Below are 6,000 nucleotides of genomic sequence, written 5' to 3' on the forward strand. Positions count from 1 at the left end.
TATCAGACAAAGTAGACTTCAGAACAATGAATATTATCAGGGATAAAGAGGAACATTTTGAAATGACAAATAATTCATCAAGAAGACAAAATTCTAAATTTTTATGCACCTAAGAAGAGCGATTCAAAATATATGAAACAAATATTGGTAAGACTGAAGGGAAAAATAAGCAAATGTACAGTTATAGGTGAAGATTTCAACACTCTTCCCTCAGTCATTCATAGCATAAGTAGGGAAACCAGTAAATAAATAGAGGCCTTGAACAACACTATCAACCAGGTTGACCTCACTGGCATTTATGAATACTTCACCCAATAACTAGCAGAATACATTTTTTCTAAATGCACTTGTCTGTGCATACCCCTTTTGCACTTCAGCTGAGGGACCCTGGAAAGCAGCCTACTCAGGACTTTATACCCCAGGCATCACTTATCATGCTGGGCTAAAGTGTTGAAGGACGTCCTGTTTCTAGGGAGGGCAGTGGAACAGAGCCTGGGCTGTTCTGGCCATCCCCATCTTATCTTAGGATGTTGCATTTCTGGCACATTCCACAGGTACTTTTGAGAACTGGAAGCACAAAAGGTGGGAGAATTATCCACACATATATTGAGAAGACTGAAATCATACAAAGTATATACTCTGACCATAACAAAAGTAAACTGAAAGTCTTCAAATGTTTGGAAATTAAACAGTATGCATCTAAATAACGCATGGGTCAAAAATAAATCATATGGTCAAGCGGGAAATATTTTTATGGAAAACATCAAAAATTGGTGGGATACAGCTAAAGCAGTGCTTAGAGAGAAATTTATGGCATGAAATGCTTTTTGTTAGAAAGTTCTCAAATTAATAATTTAAATTTCCACTCTAAGACATTAGAAAAAGAAGACTGAATTAAGACCAAATCAAGTAGAGGGAAGTCTTATTAGAAGTCTCCAGAGAAACAGAACCAATAGGATAGGGTCATGCAATTATGGAAGCTGGCAACTCCCAAGATCTGCAGGACAAATTGCCAAGCTGGAGACCCAGAAGGGCTAATAGCATAGTTCCAGTCTGAGTCAGACGGCCTGAGCCCCTGGAGAGCTCATGGGGTAGCTGCAGTCCAAAGGCTGGCAGGCTCAAGACCCAGGAAGAGCCGATGTTTCAGTTGGTGTCCAAAGGCAAGAAAAAGCTGACACCCTAGTTCGAAGGCCATCAGGGAGAAATCATTCTCTTACTTCGGAGAGTGGTCAGCATTTTTGTTCTATTCAGACCTTCAACTGATTGGAGGGGCCCACCCACATTAGAGAGGGCAATCTGCTTTACTCAGTCTGTGGATTCAAATGTTAATTTTATCCAAAAATACCCTCACAGACTCAGCCAGAATAGTGATTGACCAAATATCTGGACGCCCCAATGCCCAGTCAAGTTGACACATAAAATTAACCATCACAGAAAGAAACAATAACAAATAACAAAAGAAACAATAATAAAATGAAAGGAACAATAACAAAAGGAACAGAAATAAGTGAAATCAAAAACTGAGAAACAGAGAAAATAAGTGAAACCAAAAATTGGTTTTTTGAAAAGATCAATAAAATGGATAAGCCTCTAAGATGGATCTAGCCAGACCATAGCCAGAAAAAAGAAAAAAAAAAAAAAAAAAAAAGGAGACAAAAATTACTGATATCAAGGATGAACATGGGAACATTGTTATATATTCTATGGACTTTAAAATGATTAAAAATATTATGAATGACATTATACTAATATATTCAACAACTTAGATAAAATAAATTCCTTGAAAGACACAAATTACCTAAACTTACTCAAGATGAAACAGATAACTTGAAATAGTTCTATATGTATTAAATGCATTGAATTCATAGTTATAAACTTCCCCACAAAGAAAACTCCAGTCCCAGATGGCTTCACTGGTCAATACTACTAGACATTTAAGAAGAATGGTATCAATTCTCAATCCTTTCTAGATAATGGAAGTAGAGGGAAAGTTTCCCAGCCAGCGTTATCCTGAATCTAAAACCAGACGAAGACATTTTAAGTAACTACAAAACCAATATCTTTCATGAACATAGATACTGTAATAAAAATTTGGCAAATATTTTGTGAACAAATGAATACAGCAATATAGTTTTTAGAAAAATACATTATAATCACGTGAGTTTTACTCCAGGAATGCAAGTTTGGTATAATGTTGAAACTCAATCAATGTAATTCCTCATATTAGCCGATTAAAGAAGAAAAATCATATGATCATCCATAGATGCAGAAAAAGCATATGATAAAATTCAACACACATTCATGTGTTGAATATGAATTCAACAGAAATCGAAAATTTTTAATTTTGTTTAAATTTTAAATTTTTGTTTAAAAAATAGAAAACGATAAACAGACCTACAACAAACTAGAAATTGAAGGAAACCTCATCCCAATAAAGGGCAGCCACAAAAAACCTAGAGCTAACATTGTCCTTAATGATGAAAGACAAGAATTTCCTCCTATAATGGGAGCAAAGGAAGTATGTCTGCTTGTACTACTTGCATTCAATGTTGTGCTGGAGGTCCTAGTCGGGGAAATAATGCAATAAAAAGAAATAAAATACATGCAGATTGGAAAGGATGAAATAATGTCTTTATTCACAGATGGCAGATCTATGTAGAAAATCCTAAGGAATTTATAAGAAATAGAAAATGAGTAGAACTAACAAATGAATTTATTGAGGCCATAAGATATGTGGTCATTATTTTAAAATCTATCATGTTTTTATATGCTATGAATGAATATTAGAAATAGCATACAAGGCTGGGTGCGGTGGCTCACACCTGTAATCCCAGCACTTTGGGAGGCGGAGGTGGGCGGATAACAAGTTCAGGAGATTGAGACCATCCTGGCTAACACGGTGAAACCCCGTCTCTACTAAAAACACAAAAATTAGCCAGGCATGGTGGCGGGCACCTGTAGTCCCAGCTACTTGGGAGGCTGAGGCAGGAGAATGGTGTGAACCCGGGAGGTAGAGCTTACAGTGAGCCGAGATCACGCCACTGCACTCCAGCATGGGTGACAGAGTGAGACTCCATTTCAAAGAAAAGAAAAGAAAAGAAAAGAAAAAGAAATAGCATACAAAAGCATAAATCACCTAGAGATAAATTTAACAAAATATGTGTAATACCTGTACACTGAAAACTACAAATTTTGCTGAGAGAAATTAAGGAAGACCTAAATAAATAAAAGATATACCATGTTCACGAATTAGACCTTGATATTGTTAAGTTATAAGTTATCTGTAGGTGAACCATAGATACAATGCAATTGCAACACAGTCCCAGTAGGCTCTTTTAAAAAAATACATTTTTTTAATCATGGAAAATATACATAACATTTACCATTTTAACAATTTAAAAGTGTACAATTCACTGGCATTGAGTATACGTTGACATTATTGTGCAACCATCACCACCATCTATCTTCCAAACTTTTTCAGTATCTTAAACTGAAACTCTGTACCTGTTGAACAATAACTCCCCATTCCCTCATGCCCCCAGCCTGGACAATCCCCATTCTACATGCTGTTGCTATGAATTTGACTATTTTAGGGACTTACGTTTGTCCCTTTTTGTCTGAGTTATTTCTCTTAGCATAATGCCTTTAAGATTCATCCATATCTGTCTTCTTTTTTAAGGCTGAATAATATTATATTATATGGATATACCACACTTTGTTTATCCATTTATCTGTCCTTTGAAACAGGATCACCTACTTTAAAAACACATTTTCAAGAAATCTCCAGGAGAGTCTGCTGTCCCATCAAGAGAGGTGTAACAAATGTGGCTGATAAAGCAGTCATTAAATCAAACATGAATGTAATCTGGGCATGGTGGCTTGTGCCTGTAATCCCAGCTACTCAGGAAACTGAGGCAGGAGGATGGCTTGAGGCCAGGAATTCGAGACCAGCTTAGGGCAACACAATGAGACCTCATCTCTTTAAAAAAATATGATCGTTGGCAATTTTTGAAATACTGAGAGATCAGCTAGTCTTTGGGCATCATTTAAGAGCGGGCAAGTGAGTGCAAAGCCTCAGGAGCTTGGGCCCTTTGAAGCATGCTGTCTTCCCATCTCCCTCAGCTCAGTGCTTCATTGTTGCTGCCCCAAAAACATGCATGTGACCCAAACAAAACGCAACAGAAAGACAGTTGAATTTCACCTGCGGGGAGACAAACCTTCAAACATTTTTAGTTTGATAAAAGATTTTTCCAATGTGAAAGGTGGTCGTGGAGACACAGTAAATACTCGGATTTCATCCTAGAGATATTAAAATCAAGGTAGAAAATAAATGAGCTTCCAGTTCAGCAAAGATGATAACATTGATTTCATGCCTAGAGAAATTGAATTATCAGGTTGTAAATCCACGGTTTCTTTTGTGTTTTTCAAAAAGACTGTCTCAGAGGAGAAGTTTTTGTTGCATTTTATGACCATTTAACATAAAAGGAGCTAAAATGGAACTCCACCATTGGAACACGATGTAACCAGATGGAACAAGTCAGCTCGCACGGTGTTTTGCTCCCTCATTGCGAGACTCATTCCAGGATGGGCTGTGGCACACAGCCGTCTGACGGCACACACTGTTCGGGGAGCTCCTTTATTCTGACCGCACACACTGTTCGGGGAGCTCCTTTATTCGGGGCACTTTGAGTCCCATGGTCCATTGTACTGCGCTCATTTGGGGGGAATAACCAGTTCAGGTGCCAGGGTGAAAGAGTAGACCAGAATGTGGCAGGCAAAAAGAGGCAATGGGTAAGAGCAACATTTGTAACAATAATATATATTTTCACATCAGATGGGTAATTTGCCAATGTGGTAACAAGATTGGAGGGAGGTACATCTCACAAATGCGTGTGAAAACCCAATCATCATGCTTATGAACTACAAAAGAATCATTTATTATTTATCCAGCTCCAAGGACATAATTTTAAATAACAACAACCGCCCCCGCTACCAAAGCACGGTTCTCATGAAAGGGAACCTCCACCTTCCTTTGAGCACCGCTGGCTCGGTGTTTTCCTTTTGGCTCATGGCCACATCCATATGTGCAGGGTGAATGTTTTCCATCCTCCTGGAGCACTTGGGATGCTTGAGCTCATCACATGGTTAAGCACATATTGGAATTGACAATATAATGTGAAATTGACTTTTTTAAAATGGGAAAATACTGTGATTCAGAAGCAGCAAATGTAATTTGAGTGGCTCTGTTCTGCCTGGCAAATCTCTTTAGAAGTGAACAGTCACAGGATATATAGTAGGTGTCGTGCTCAGGTTGACATGGAAACTGTGGTCCATGCAGTCACGGGGATTCAAAATCAAGGTCAGAATTTGAGACTGCTGTTCAGAGACTGTGCCTGTATAAGTCCATTTTCACACTGCTGATAAAGACATACCCGAGACTGGGCAATTTACATAAGAAACAGGTTTAATGCACTTACAGTTCCACATGGCTGAGGAGGTCTCACAAACATGGTGAAAGGCAAGGAGGAGCAAGTCATGTCTTGCATGCACAGCAACAGGCAAAGAGAGAGCTTGTGCGGGGAAACTCCTCTGTATAAAACCATCAGATCTCATGAGACTTATTTGCTATCACGAGAACAGCACAGGAAAGACTTGCCTCCATAATTCAGTCACCTCCTACTGGGTCCCTTCCACAACAAGTGGGAATTCAAGATGAGATTTGGGTGGGGACACAACCAAATCATATCAGTGCCCAAGCCTGCTGAGGAAGAGCTTCCAAACGCCTTTATACAGGAGAAACACTTTGAGAAATGCATTTTTCTTCTCTTGTTAGTTTTACCAATTGTGTTATTAAATTCATGAAAACGACCCCTCCCTCCCATATGATCTCAGTTAATACACTATACTAGATTAAAAATGTATGTTATCTCAGTAGCTGGCATCAGAATCCTCTCAGAAGTTTCCTCTGAGCTCCCATAGCATTTGGCCTATACTTTATTT

General features: G+C 38.4%; 1 non-coding gene across 1 annotated transcript; it reads right to left on the reverse strand.

Annotated features, from left to right (window-relative positions):
- Positions 1-4,828: 4,828 nt before the first annotated feature.
- On the reverse strand, positions 4,829-4,932 carry LOC112623996. Its single transcript, XR_003119327.1, has one exon. It is a non-coding gene; the product is annotated as a small nucleolar RNA U13 (small nucleolar RNA).
- Positions 4,933-6,000: the final 1,068 nt, after the last annotated feature.

Source organism: Theropithecus gelada, chromosome 4 (assembly GCF_003255815.1).
Source record: "Theropithecus gelada isolate Dixy chromosome 4, Tgel_1.0, whole genome shotgun sequence".
In the NCBI taxonomy this organism is placed as follows: Eukaryota; Metazoa; Chordata; class Mammalia; order Primates; family Cercopithecidae; genus Theropithecus; species Theropithecus gelada.